This window comes from Clavelina lepadiformis, chromosome 4, assembly GCF_947623445.1.
Source record: "Clavelina lepadiformis chromosome 4, kaClaLepa1.1, whole genome shotgun sequence".
In the NCBI taxonomy this organism is placed as follows: domain Eukaryota; kingdom Metazoa; phylum Chordata; class Ascidiacea; order Aplousobranchia; family Clavelinidae; genus Clavelina; species Clavelina lepadiformis.
The window spans coordinates 9538124-9552929 of record NC_135243.1 but is presented as its reverse complement, the minus strand read 5'-3'; the positions used below and the strand labels follow the sequence as shown (position 1 = coordinate 9552929).

At 37.4% G+C, this 14806-nt stretch overlaps 1 long non-coding RNA gene across 2 annotated transcripts; it reads left to right on the top strand.

The window, feature by feature from the left end:
• Nucleotides 1–2535: 2535 nt before the first annotated feature.
• Nucleotides 2536–9508, top strand: LOC143452100 (uncharacterized). 2 transcript variants are annotated; one of them, XR_013114944.1, is made up of 5 exons: nt 2536–2550; nt 5532–5684; nt 6677–7972; nt 8099–8232; nt 8566–9508. It is a non-coding gene; the product is annotated as an uncharacterized LOC143452100 (long non-coding RNA). The 2 variants fall into 2 exon arrangements; XR_013114943.1 differs by lacking the exons at nt 2536–2550; nt 5532–5684 and having other exon boundaries at nt 6053–7972.
• Nucleotides 9509–14806: the final 5298 nt, after the last annotated feature.

Genomic DNA, 14806 nt, shown 5'->3' with positions numbered 1-14806 from the left:
GGGAATGGGTTCAGTTCCCAAGTTGGGTCAGACTTAATTAACTACTAATCCACTATTTATGTGATACTTAGAGTTAAAATTGCGTTTCTTGTGACACATTTCTCGCAGTTACTTTTATACTGTGGCACATAACCAATATGGCTTAAGCAACATTCAATATTGTGGAAAAAGCATTTATCCGGTACCCTTGCTAATTGCTATAACAACTCTTCTTTGGTTTAAGGTCAAACTGTTTTTGTACTTGCTCTCGCATTTCAGTAAAACTTTTTTAAAAGCTATCACTTCTTGTTGACCAATTGAAGGGCTGGTCAGGCGCGATTGTGATGTGTATTGTCATTCGTGGCAATTGGCTTACATTGCAATTTGGCCATATTGTTATATTGCTCGAAAAAGGCATTAATTACTAAATCAACTTTTTTAAAGACTAAGCCAGCATAGTACTTAAATATTTTGCACATTCTGCAGCATAGGCTACAGTAGCAAGCCCATTCAAATGCGTACGTTACTCAGTACCTCAATCTCAACGCAAATCATTTACCTTATGGCTTTAATATAACCTTATCGGGCAAAACTTGTCGCTATAGATAATTAACCCATGTAACCCAGGCTTACAGTTGACCCTTTAACTGGTTAGGAATACGTAGGCGAATGCGATTTTTAACAATATCGAATTTCAATGAAACGGTATTCAGAGATTCATAAAATGTGTTGAGAAAAGATGATTTGCTGTAGTTTTTTGGCTTAGTTCAAGTATACGGAAAACAAAGAATAAAACGTAGCAATAAAATTTTATATCCTATGCCTAGCAATGTATCTAAAAGCAATAAAAGTCATTTACCAACGACTTAGTTGATGAAATTTTAATGCTTGACGCTATATTTGGTAGGTCTATTCGTTTGTGTCGGCCGATATAATAAGCTACTCGTGTTCGGACGAACAAGAATGGCTAAAGGTGTAATATGGTATACAACAGTGCTTTTCAACCATTTTGAAGACGGTTCGCATTTTTTAGTGTCACGAAAATCTCATCTGCACGTGATACAGTCCAAGCTATAAAACGTTTGGCAGGTTGGCGATTTCGTCATTCGTTTACTTTCTCTTGGTACTACTTATTAAAACTAAACACTTTATAAAACAATCCATACCAGAATCCGTATTTGTATATATGTCAGAATTTTAACCTCAATTCGACCCGTACGGAAATAAATTACAACACACTTAGCTTAGTCTTCAAACATCACCCAAGAGTTTTGCTTTACTTTAAGGCTAATCGCACGTTACGTCAGGTTTAAACTACCAAAGGCTAAATGCGAACCGGATTCGATTTCCAGTGGCGCTCCCATTTAATTTCCTTGAGCAAGGCCCGAATGATGCTTTCTTTTGTTAAGTGTTCTTGATGAATAGTTCCTAATTAAGGTAATAAAAATGTTACGAACTGTTGTTCCTCACGTATTGCGTAGTTGCTTAGCGTAGTTGCATGTTTTAATCACTTGATTTGGCACCCTTCTTAAATATAAAGATTGTGCGCTTTTTGGGGAGGTTGTCTTTTAGCCGGTGTCTAGCTGTAAGTGATTAAATATGGCTTTTCAAAGACCATCAGTTTGTTTTGTTAGCGTGATAACGATACACTGTATACAGTTACTGGCAGTTGAGGGTGTTGTGGTTCACTGTAAATGTGAAATTAGGCCTGGCTACTTGAAGGAGAAAATAATCGTTACAATTGGCGAGCGCGCCAGGATTTCATAACCGCCAACAGGGTTAGCAGTTTTGTGAATATTATGGATCCGATCTTCTTCCTTCCACGGCCGTTCTATAAAGCGGTAGACGACTTACGACGATTTTTGTATTTGTTTTATTCCTATTGTCGTCTAACCAAGCTTTCCGATGGAGCGAAGAAACCGTTTTTCTTGGCTTCGATTCAAGAAATGTTCCTTCTGAGGTTAAGTCACTTACCTGTTCCTGAGATGTTTTTAGAAGACGTTGTTTATCAATTCGAGTTGATTGTCGACTATCCAGAAGCTCTGTATAGAATGCAGAAATCTTTTTTCAACAGACGACAACTACAAGACGAGTCCGCATGTGACTTTGTAAAGACAGTAAACACTCTGGGTAGAAGGGCCTAGCCAACAGACGAACGCCTTCGAAAAGATTTAATGCTCCTGTGTGTGATGAAGGGTTTAAGGGATCCACAAATGGTCATGTCTCTCCCAGAAACCGTCTTCGAGGAGAAAGATTTTGACTTATCTTTACAGCTTCATCACTAACCCCAAGAAAGCTGTAGAAACTGAAGGAACTATATTGCTGAAAGTAAGCCAGCAAGATGACAGCAATGCCGATAAAGATACAGTCACGCAGATATTTCCGATGCTAAACTGAATGAAGTGGATGAGAGTTTGCCAACTTCAATTCTCAACAATCAAGGGACCGACCTGTCGGAAGGGGCCGACGAAAAGTCAATGTCGACTCCCGTTACAGATGAAGTGCATACAAGTTTCACTTTACCAGTGTTTGGGGGAGCACAAACACGTGTTAGACTTCGAGGATTTTTAGGTAATAGAGCACTTTTTCTCTATCTGAAGTTTTTTTAAACTTGTATCGGACACGCAATTCACCGTGATTTAGTTCACATACCTTGGGATAGGGGAAAGTGTCGTCCGAGTGGTCTCATAATTTATATAGGATGGGGGGTGGGTTACGAACTGTTGTTCCTCACGTATTGCGTAGTTGCTTAGCGTGTTTTCGTTGAAGCGTTTTTACCAATTAGCACCTTTTGCGTGTTTGTTCTTATATATTTTAGTCACTTGGATTTGGCACCCTCATTAAATATAAAAGGTTGTGCGCTGTTTGAGGTGGGGTTAGTTTGAGTCGGCGTCTGGCTGAGACCAATTAAATGTGGCTTTTCGAAGATCATCGCGGTTTGTTTTATTAGCGTGATAACGCTACACAGTCTCACAGTTGAAGGTTACTCACAGTTTAGAGGTGTTGCGATTCACCGTCAATGTGAAATTAAGCCTGGCTACATGAACGAGAAAATAGTCGTTACACAAACACATCTGTGTATCTATGAGCAATTTGTATGCCATTCACATCACCGTAGTTAGGCCTAACCTAGTTAGAAGCTTTCTTGTCGATTTTATGGGTTTGTGCAATGCTTCGTATACAAACGAATCGAGTATTTCATAGCTTATACAGTTAAACCAAACTTGTTTTTTTTTCGATCTTATCCAACTCACAACAGTGTGAGTACGCGAATGTATAGCCTATAGATTAATCCAGGTCATACGATCGCATGCACCAGTAACATCGGTCCCTAAGATTACATTATCGAGGTGATTACATTACATGATTAAGATTACATTAGCGATTACATGCTCTGTTGCTTTGCTGTTGTTTTTTAATGGCTGTCTTATTCGTGAAAGCTACATTGACAAAACTGGATTTGCTTTGTGATAACGGCTCAACGCACATTACGAATGAGCTTGCATACAGATGCATGCATACATCATTTGAAATGACATGAAGTGGAGTATATTGAAGGCAACTAACTCATCTATGACTGACGCTTGTTTGGTTAATACCGACGACAAAGAGTAACAACTGTGATTGCAAGTTTTCACCTATACGTATTTTAACAGAAAGCTGAATAGATGACTAAATAAAGAATTAAAATAAAGTTCCTGCAGGAAAATACACTATTCAAAGTATTCGTGTGACAACAAGCATTGGACAATTCTTACGTTCGTTTTGGAAACAACCATAGATGAAAAGAAAACTAAATAGAGTCCATGTGGAACGCAGCTTTAAAAACAAATTGCATATAACTTACCATAACAAAAATTATAAAGAAGTATATACAAGTCTTGCATAATTAAAATGTTTATGTTATAAATTGCGGGCGACGTCTAACGTTAGGCTTATTTTTATATAACGATCACTATACCGTTCAAATAACTTTTCAAGCATATCCGAATCGTATCATTTGGTGAGCCTGATTTTAACTTGTCCAATTTGTGATTAATCCTTACTCAGTTTCGACCTTTTCACATTGAGTAGTAATACATCTTTCATGGAAGATAATGGAGTTGTTGAGGTAAACTATTTAATCTGTGTTATTTTTTTTTACGTAATAAAATAATGAATATAATCCACGAAAGAAGTAGTGAGTAGGCTTTTGGAAGGGCGTAGCTTAGCAACAGACTCAACACCTCATTGTTTTGTCTGATAAGTTCGTAAGCCATGGCTTGTAAACCATTTTCACGAACAACTGGTGCGCTAAAACTGGAGAAAAGTGTGGTCCGGTTGCAAAAATTAACACCCTTCACCAAGCCTGCCCGGACTTACAGCACGCTGCATGCCTAATTTGTTGTCCTAATATCACTAGCTTTGCTTCATCATAATGCTAAGCCTATATGAGCTTCGGTTGTTAAGATCCAAGCTCAGCGTAGTGCCAAAATTGAAATCTACACTGTTAAGATATTAGCATTTTTCTATTTAAATGTTATAAAATGTTGCATAAACCATCGGCTAATCCTTCTGTAGGTCTACTGTGGCTCTGTGAAGCTTAGTATTATCCTACTAAAACGCGGACCGTAAAATTTAGCAGTTTAACAATAACTAAAATATCGGTTAAAAATCAAAACAAGGATTTACAATCCGTTTTTACTCTTCAAGTTAGCATCAAAATTACGTATTGTTTACATCAATAGCACAAATATAACAGTCAGAGTTGTATGCCGGTTTCGTGCCAAATTTATTCCAACAAAATCAAAACTGTTGGATTAAGACTATTACCAGGTTGAATAAGACCATGATCGTGTGTTTATAGTTACGGATGAAAAAGATAAGAAAACTTATAGTAGTTTAGTCGAGCTATTCTGTTCGTTTTGAACTTATATCGGTGATGGTATTATTTCGTCTTTGATATATAACTGTGTACCCGCTATGATAACGCATTCCAAGACTTGAGAAACAAGTTGAATAACACATACAGGATAACCAAATTGATGCCAGCTTTTGTTACTTAGTTAAAACTTTTAGGATAGATTGTAGCTCTAAACCTGCAACTTATAGTAACACTTACATTAGCCAATACCATTATTTACAACACATACATTCTTTAGTTTACATTCTCCCCTGTATGTTATCGCCTTAGGCTAGTTGACGAAAGCATTTATGAATTTTGACTTTCTACCGCAGTCAATACGCTTTGCCAATTATCGTTTTTTTTGCCTCAAGCAAAATGAAGGCCTGAACTTTTATGCGACGATCAGCATCTGTTTTGAATGACTTATTAATTATCTAAATGCCTGGAAAAAATCGCAAAACCACGTATGGTCGTGGCCGTTCCTTATCGCGATACGTACCGGAACGGACGACAAAGTTAGTCCTTAAAAAGACTTTATGGTATTATCATTGCTAAATGTGATTTTTAAATGCCCGTAAAAGGTATGCTATAGGGTAGGTCGATAAATAGAAAAAATTGTTACATTCAATATTAAACAAAACCTTCTAAATTTTGTGTTATTAATTAGTGTTTTAGTGGCTGATTCAGGATTGCTGCTGAAGGTCAATCGTTTCAAACATACCAGAAGGAATGTCTACAACTCGGTGTTGAGCAAAAAAGCTGACGTGCAGTTCTGAGAAAAACACTCATACTTGAAAATTGTTTCTGCGCCGCAAGCAATGTAAGTCTTGGACTAACACAGAATATAAATTAACTTTCAAGTTTAAAGCAAAAGATAAATGCATTTTGCAGAAAGTAGTTAGCATATTGAGTTTAAATATTTTTAAACGACTTGAACAGCTTAATGTCTTGTGCTAATTGTAATAACTAGCCCTTATTCCTACGGAATTCTTGTGCAGATCTGATGATATTGTGATGTTATTAATGTATTCTTTCGTGTGTTTAACAATAAGCGTTGTGCTATATTTTGGTCGTGTTTAGTATACGCGACCCGGTTTGGATTACAGTACTTCCAAATTACGTCATTCTTATTTCTTACTACAGCGTTCAATGCGTTAGTTCTCAATTGTTCAGTCTGGTTTTGGCAGTCAAATAGCTTTCAAAGATAAGCTATTTTCACTACTTATACATGTTTCATGGGGGTTAGGTTTATGATAGCTTGGTTATACACAGTACATTAACTAATAAAATTAGTGAGACGTCACATAATTAATGGTGACGTCATTCCGCATTTTTATTACGTCATTATTAATACTTATAAATCAGAACGGCAGTTAAACCTTAAACTAGGCTTACACAAAGTGCAGAACTTGGTATGTTAGCATGGTAAATATTACTCCAAGAAAGCGAACTAGCATCATTAGTTTACATCAATACTCTAAACTCTCCCAAAAGAATAGTGCGAAAACTCTACGAGTAAGCAGAGCAACATTTTCCAGAATCATTCAACAGTTTACTGCTACTGGGGCCGTATCCCCAAAAAGGAAGGGTCTGTAGCGGCCTGGGTGATATTTTGTAATACCATTACATCATTTCTTGCGAAAGTGTTTTCTAGTTATTGGTTAAAGTGTATGAATTTTTTATTTATAAACACTTCAACTCTCAATTGATATTTGGAAACTAGGTCTAAATAATTTTGTGTGAACGATCCTTTTAGTATTTTCCCAAGTTGTTTTCCAGCATCTATGTTGATAAGAAGTCTTTATTCAACAGGTAACTAGTGAGTGGAAATAAGCTCTAGCGCTGTTCGTAAGCGTCTTTTGGAAGCAAGCAGTAGGCCTACGATCCCTTAGCAAACAGCTTTTGACTAAAAAATGAAGTTAAAACGACTAAATGGACCAACAAATATAAATCCTGGACATCTGAGGACTGGAAAAGGGTTATTTTCTCTGATGAAAGCCACTTTCTAGAACAAGGTCAGCCTGGAAATTGGTCATTGGCCTGGAAATTCCCCAGATATAAACTCAATTGAAAATTTGTGGTTTATAAACAAATCCTGTTTGCTAAAGAAGGATTGTACCACAGTAAGATAGCTCATGGAGGCAGTGATTGAAGTGTGGTACAGGGACCCAAAAATTGCTAGAAAGTGCAAAACATTGATTCAATCTATGCTAAATCGATTCAGAGATCTTCTGAATTCCGTTTACATTGTTGTAACAACTGCATGGATAAAAAAATTTCAAATTGGAACTATTTTATTTCTAGTTTCGATTAATTCGAACAATACTGTAGTATAGGCGACCCGGTTTCGATTACTTCCGAATTATGTCATTCGTACTACAGCGCTCAACGCGTTAGTTCTCAATTGTTCAGTCTGGTATTGGCAGTCTAGTAATGAGCTATATTCTGTGCTCTAAAAACAGTAACCGTTTTGTTAAGAATCCATAATATATCAATATTTAAAACATTGGCCATTTGGTTTTGTTACTGTGATCCTCAAATAGGCTATGGGTTGTCTATGGACGTGCTATGAATAGAATCAGACCAACGAACAATCGATCAAGCAATGTAATTAACAACAATCAACCTTGGCGACAACACGCTTAGTTAGCACAATCTATGCGCTTTCATTGTTCTGCTTATCTTGCAGTACATTAAGTACAACGTAAAAGCAGTTTTCATATAAGAAGAATTAATATTAATAACGTAAATATTTGTATGTTCAAAAACAATAAAAATTTCATTATTACGGATAATTAATCATTTTCAAGCAAACGAAAATCCCACTTCGTTGTATTATAGATTGCAAAAGTAAATGTTTATTTAACACTATAAGCAATTTTGCTGAGTCTGTTACAGTTTTTATTTGTAAAATAATTTACTACTCAAAGGAAGATATACATGCTTTTTTGACATTTACAAGATGACAAGAACAGGCATTTAGCTGCATACAAACAGATCTTAGTCATTTGTGATTTCTACTTAAATTAGAAATACTTGAAAAATGTGTGATGGTTACCAGTGTGACGATAACAATTTCCATAGTGATAACACTTATAGCCGTTTAAGGTAAGCTTCTGAGGTTTTCTATTGCAAAAAAACTACATACAGAAGTTGTACAATATTGAGTTGTACAATACAATATTGACTACCGATGTCACCAAACTAAGTGGTCTTTATTTTGCCACGATATAGTGACTGGAAGATTGCTCTCATCGTGATAATTGTGCTGAAGTTGATCTTCTGGATTTGTTTCTTCTACCGCCGCCACAGGTTGCGTACAATAGCTGTGTACAAAACGTTTCAAAACCCAGTCGCCGTCACAACAGGTTTGCTAACTGTCGTTTTTATGAAAACATTACGGTAACTTTTTTGCTCTAATCTCCGGCCTAGTTTTTAGGCCGGCGAACGTTTAGGAATAAACATTTTTACTTAACAATTTCGTCATACAAAATCTACAATCCTTAATATTCCTAGAAGTTTAAAATACTATGCATAAACGTGTATTAAGAATTTGTCGACTTTTTTGGCACACTTTACTTGAATTTTCCAGTGATGTATTACTCATAATTAATGTCAACGTCAAGCAATATAGCGCTTTTATGATGGTTGCTGTAAAAAGTCGATTTTAATGATACAGTACGTTACTTAATATTTTGCAGCAGCACCATCTCCATCAAACCAAGTTCCACTTCCAAATTAGCCTGCATACGTTGTTGCTCCTGTTTCAATCTGCTATCCCCAGTGAAATTATAACGACTTTTGTATCTGGTCATCCTTCTTCCAAACCATGATAAATTGTGATTATAGAAGCGTAAGAAATTGTTAAAATGTTTTACTGGACTCTCTACCCAAGTTTAGACAAGCTCGTTGTAAATATTTCCTGTATGAACGGACGTATGGCTGTAAACATACGATTTTCCATAATTTGCTTTTATGCGTTACATTTATAATATCCCACGCTTACAGTAGTTATTACAACATCGGCGATTCTGTATTTATCATTACGTTTCGCGCTGTGGGTTGTTGTATGAATTTTTTCCCAATTCATGTTTCCTGTATGGGCTATTTTTGTACTTCACATCAGTTCAATGTGCTCACAGTTTGATCATCAGCAATGCTACAGTTCGGTATTATATCTAAAGTTAGCTCTAGCAGTGTAGTTATGTGCGATGAATTATTTCCAAATTCCCTTTCCTCTGAAGTTTTACGTCATATTTATAGATCATAAATACTTAGCATTATTGGTGTAAATGACGTACTTGAACAATTTTGCTCAGTACCAGGTTTCTCAGGCTGTAGTATATCTTCTCCGTTTGTTCTCAGCAAATATGTGCCAAATATATCGACGTACTGCTATGACCAGCTTCCGATGATGTGCGTGAGAAATGAATACCGATTATTATTATCGCTGCAGTACGTGCATATATACTGCTACATATTGTCAGTATATTCATTCTTGATTCATTCAGGTTCTTCTACGATAAATGTCTGTTTTCATCCACCAACACTCTACTTATTTGCTGTGTAATCAAGTCTATAGTTATCAAGACTTCTGTAAGCAATACTTATCAATTAAACCATTGAAAGAAAAGTATCAGGGTGCTACCGAGATCTTTCAAAAATCTTATCACAAGACGGTTTCAGGTTTCAATTGGAGGTTGACGCTGACATTTCAATATCATTGGAATTGATCTGCTATTTCTACATTAGTAGGTGAATCTGACTGTGAAAAGTCATTAACGACTGGAAAATTTGAGACTCATCAAATAGCCAGTTCATTTACTTGCCCTGCTAATAACCATTGTAATGCTTGGATAATCTGGACAAGGGTCGTGCTTTCATCCCGTCGGAGGATACGATACAGAACAATCGGATACGACCTGATCTGTGGTTTGCTCCTCTGCGACCCACACATAATAAGCAGAGCATGTTCTCTGGAGGCCAGACGATCCCGGACAACGATAGTCCGGTGAAGTGGGTGTCGACGGCGATAACGAAACTGCGGAAGTCTGGCAGTACTATCTGCCACTACGCTTTCTATATTATAGCCTTCCCAACGAGCTGCATTGGTGCCAGAGTTCTCAGCGTGTTGTAGCAGTAACAGTAGGCCGGACAAAAGAATGTTTCGATTTTAGTCGTAGGGTGTATTTATATCCTGTCACGAAAAGGAGATGGAATGGTTCGTTTGCAGGACGAGCGCGAGAGAGAGTAGCTCTGTCATGATGAAACGCGACAGGTTGTATGCTCTAATTCAGCACCCAGCAGTGGTGTAAGCAAGTAGGACAACCGCTGCACATAAAGTAGCATCCCCAGTGCCCCAAAATCCCAACTTGAAAATATCAGTAGTTTGTCAAGGTGGCTCGAGATTCAATTGTCTGACGAAGTGACTCAAAGTCTTGGAGTTTGGTAACCACACCTGTCCAGAGTTACCCCATGTTATTTGGAGCAGGACAGAAGGACACATGCGTTCCAATTATGCTTATATTAAGCTCAACATTTACTTTCTGGTTGGTTATGAAGAATGAAGGTTGGCGGCACTGTTTTCTCTTTTTAAGCTCCAATCAACATTTCCGGTAGTAAGCCGATAAAGTAGTCATGTCTCGACCAAAGGTCTGCTCCATTGTTTCCCATTTTTTGCCAAGTATACGTATACACGATCTACAGGTTGTTCGTATAAGGCAGTGGTTCTCAAACTGTGGTACGCGTACCACTAGTGGTACGAGAGAGCTTTTTAAGTGGTACCGCGTACCGCTGAACATGATTTTCGATGTGCTGTGAGTAATGTGTTGCCCCGGATAGACAAGCTTGTGCAGAAGAAACAGTTGCTTCTATCAAATTAAATTGTGTTTTCTTGCTATTCATTGGTGTTATGGTATAGTAATAACGGTAATAACTAATAAATACCGGTACATTTGAGTAAAATAAGTCATTCAGGAGCCAGGTGGTACGCAGTGTAGCAAAAAAAACGAACGAGTGGTACGCGATCGCAAAAAGTTTGAGAAACACTGGTATAAGGCAATAAGCAAACATGGACGACATCGTTTTCAGCACATTTTTCTTCAAGTCTATTGTGAGTCGTTTTTACTAAAGCAAGTTCTAGCGCATTGCATGTCTTCGAGCATAGGGCACTCCAGCTCCAGCAGGTGTTGCATGGTCCGCGATGTGTATCCGCAGTCAAAGGCATGGGATTTGCTGTTTTTGGTTTAAAACCTTCTAATTTCTGTCAACCTTTGTCCTTAGACGATTGAGGCAGCACAAACTTTTCCAGGGTGCTTCGGAGCCTGGGAAACTTTTCATGCTTTTTCCGGCTTTGTTAACAAACAATCTAAACCCTGGTGGAGACAGCATCCTAATCCAGAGGTTGTTTGGTGGTAAGAAAATTTTTTCTCGATTTAAGCCGACTGCATGTTGGAACGTGGTTGTATACAGGGTGGCTGGGGTCACTCACCCGCCTCGTTCTGGTGGAGCAATTCAGGATAGAAGGTACAGCTAGGTGATTTGTCTTGGTTGGCTTGAGGCATCCAGCGATATAGCGGCAATTGCTGTTCAAGACTAGATTTTGACGTGAGCTGAACGGCCTTACACCGGGCAGACGTGGTCAACAAGCCGCATAGTAGCATATGGGTATTGATATGGCATATGGGTATGGGTATGGCATATGGGTATTGATAAAAGAAATAGAGGGCATGACTGATCGTTTTATCCATTTCTAGCCGTCGTAGCCTACTTCGGTGGGCGTAACCGTCGGTGAGGATAAAGCTCCGGTTATAGACATGCTCCATGATCACACAGATTAAGACAAGAGGATCAAGTGGAAGACAAGACACTTACGTAACCAAGATTGACCAGTTGACCAGTTGGAAAAGGGGAAGGAAATTAGCAGGCAAAATTAGCGATCGCATAATCGAAAAAATGCTTTGGCACTTATAGGGCCGCGCCAGTTATCTGCTGAATACTTGCAGTCAAAGCTTGATCTGGAATTTTGCGCGTACTGGGGGCCGCAGCAGAAAAGCATTGCAACAAATAAACGACATGACAAAAGCTGTATGAAACAACTACAAACTAAAATCTTTCAAAAATCTTTTTCTCAAATTTTAGATATATATTTTAATTCATAAGCCACCATAATTTCGGTTCACAAAAACTGTGGTGTGGTTTGGTATTATTTTTAAAATGTATTTGTTTAGTAAGTTTGGTTTATGTGGTTAGCTAGTTTAGCGAGCTAGGTTTATGTGGTTTATTATTAGTTCGTATACAAAACGTGAGTGCAGTTTAACAAATACAGGCTAACATGGAAAAGCGTTCATGCGTAGACAGAAGCAGCATTTAAGATACAAATATTTGCATTGCATATTCCTAGTCTATTGGAGAAAAATATTGTATTAAAAATGTCAAAAACAACGCTGCAGTTTGGCATTTTCTATTTGTTTAATTGCAAGGAAGTTATAGCACAAGACATGCGTATAGTAGGCCTACAACCAGTATGTGTAGTGCAGTTTGCGTGCTTCCGCATTTACAGGTTTTAGTTTTTGGTGGGTCAACTTCATACATACTAAGTGAAATCGACTAAAACCTGTTCTGAGTCTGTTAAATTGTAATCATGAACATGATAACCTGAACAAAAATTCGTAAACGTTACTTACGTTGTAACAAATAAGGACCTTTTACTGAATGTTATCTCCCTTGCGTGAGCTGAGCTAACTAAACTAAAAAAACATTCAACAATACTTTTTAAGCCGTGTTTTTTGCACAATCAAGGCCGTGTGCGAAAATAGAACACAACACTAGAGAAATGTGTTATGAGCTGGGTTGCTGGTCACGATTGTCCAAACTATTCAACCATTACAATGGTTATTAGCAGGGCAAGTAAATGAACTGGCTATTTAATGAGTCTTAAATTGTCCAGTGGTTAATGACTTTTCACAGCCAGATTCACCTACTAATGTAGAAATAGCAGATCAATTCCAATGATATTGAAATGTCAGCGTCAACCTCCAATTGAAACCGGAAACCGTCTTATGATAAGATTCCTGAAAGATCCCAGTAGGAGTGGCGTAGCCAAAAAAAATTGTGGGGGGGGCAAATCTTTGATGAGTTCAAGGGAACTGTACAATACAAATACATATACAAATTTTATTATATTTTCAACAAAAGGCCCAACTTCGGAAACCAAACTTTGAAAATTTGCTACGCCTATGCTCAGTAGCACCCTGATACTTTTCTTTCAATGGTTTTATTGATAAGCATTGCTTACAGAAGTCTTGATAATCATAGATTTGATTACACTGCAAATAAGTAGAGTGTTGGTGGATGAACACAGACATTTATCGTAGAAGAACCTGAATGAACAAAGAGTGAATATTCTGACAATATGTAGCAGTATATATACACGTACTGCAGCGATAAGCGGTAAGCATTTCTCACACACATCATAGCAATACGTCGATATATTTGGTACAAAGTGGATGAGAATAATCGGAGAAAATATACTAGAGCTTGAGAAATCTGGTACTGAAACTTAGCAAAACTGTTCAAGTAGCCTACGTCATCTACACCAATAATGTTTATGAATAGTATGATCTATAAATATGACTAAAAATTGCAGAGGAAAGGGAATTTGGAAATAATTCATCGCACATAACTACACTGTTAGAGCTAACTTTAGATATGATACCGAACAGTAGCATTGCTGATGATCAAACTGTGAGCACATTGAACTGATGTGAAGTACGAGAATAGCCTATACAGTAAACATGAATTGGGAAACTTTCATACAACAACCCACAGCGCGAAACGTAATGATAAATACAGAATCGCCGATGTTGTAATAACTACTGCAAGCTTGGGAGATTATAAATGTAACGCATAAAAGCAAATTACAGAAAATCGTATGTTTACAGCCAAACGTCCGTTCATATTGGAAAGATTTATACAACGAGCTTATCGAAACTTGGGTAGAGAGTCCAATAAAACATTTTAACAATTTCTTACATTTCCGTAATCACAATCAATAATGGCTTGGAAGAAGGACGACTAGATACAAAAGTCGTTATAATTTCACTGGGGATAGCAGATTGAAACAGGAGCAACAACATATGCAGGCTGACTTGGAAGTGGAGCTTGGTTTGATGGAGATATTGATATATATGGAGTATATATGGAGATATATTGTGGCGATCGTGATAATAATTGCAATAACTTATATAATTGGCATTTTGCATAAGTTTTTGTATTTCTCCAGTTAGATAAAATTGAATATTTAGACAGCTGTGTTACACTTGGTAAATTCTGTTATTCAAACAAATTGTATTTCTAACTGACATATTGGACGCAGATATAAGTATTTCAAGTAGCATTGTTTTCACGGCGTAAAGTTTGAGTGTACTTGATGAAACGTTTAGATGACGTAGAATGTATGCGATACGTGGTTTTATGGTAGCAGTGTAATAATGACATGTCATTTGCTGATTGGCAGAGATAATGATATAAAAGCTTACGCTTGGTTAAAATCCGGGCTGGGAGTCTCTGCAAGGGCTTGTCTCTTCAGGACTTGCTAGTACTTCTCTCGGTTTTTAGTTTTGGATCTGTTTTACGTTTTGGCTTATTCAGTATTGAATTCAAGTGATAGTTCTATTCAAATGTGGAATGGTGATTAATTGGTTTCGATGTGACAACTTATTCGGACAATATAACAATTAGACCTTATGAAGTTGGTGTTGATTTGAAGAAACATTATAGAGACAGTAAACGAAACGGAGTCAAAGACAATTATCTCGGAGTCAAACAGCAAGACTATTAGTCTTGGCCTTAGGCCAACCTTAAAGCAATCCACCACCATAGTCCCCATAATATATTGCTAGAATGGTTCGTTTGCATGACGAGCGCGAGAGAGAGTAACTC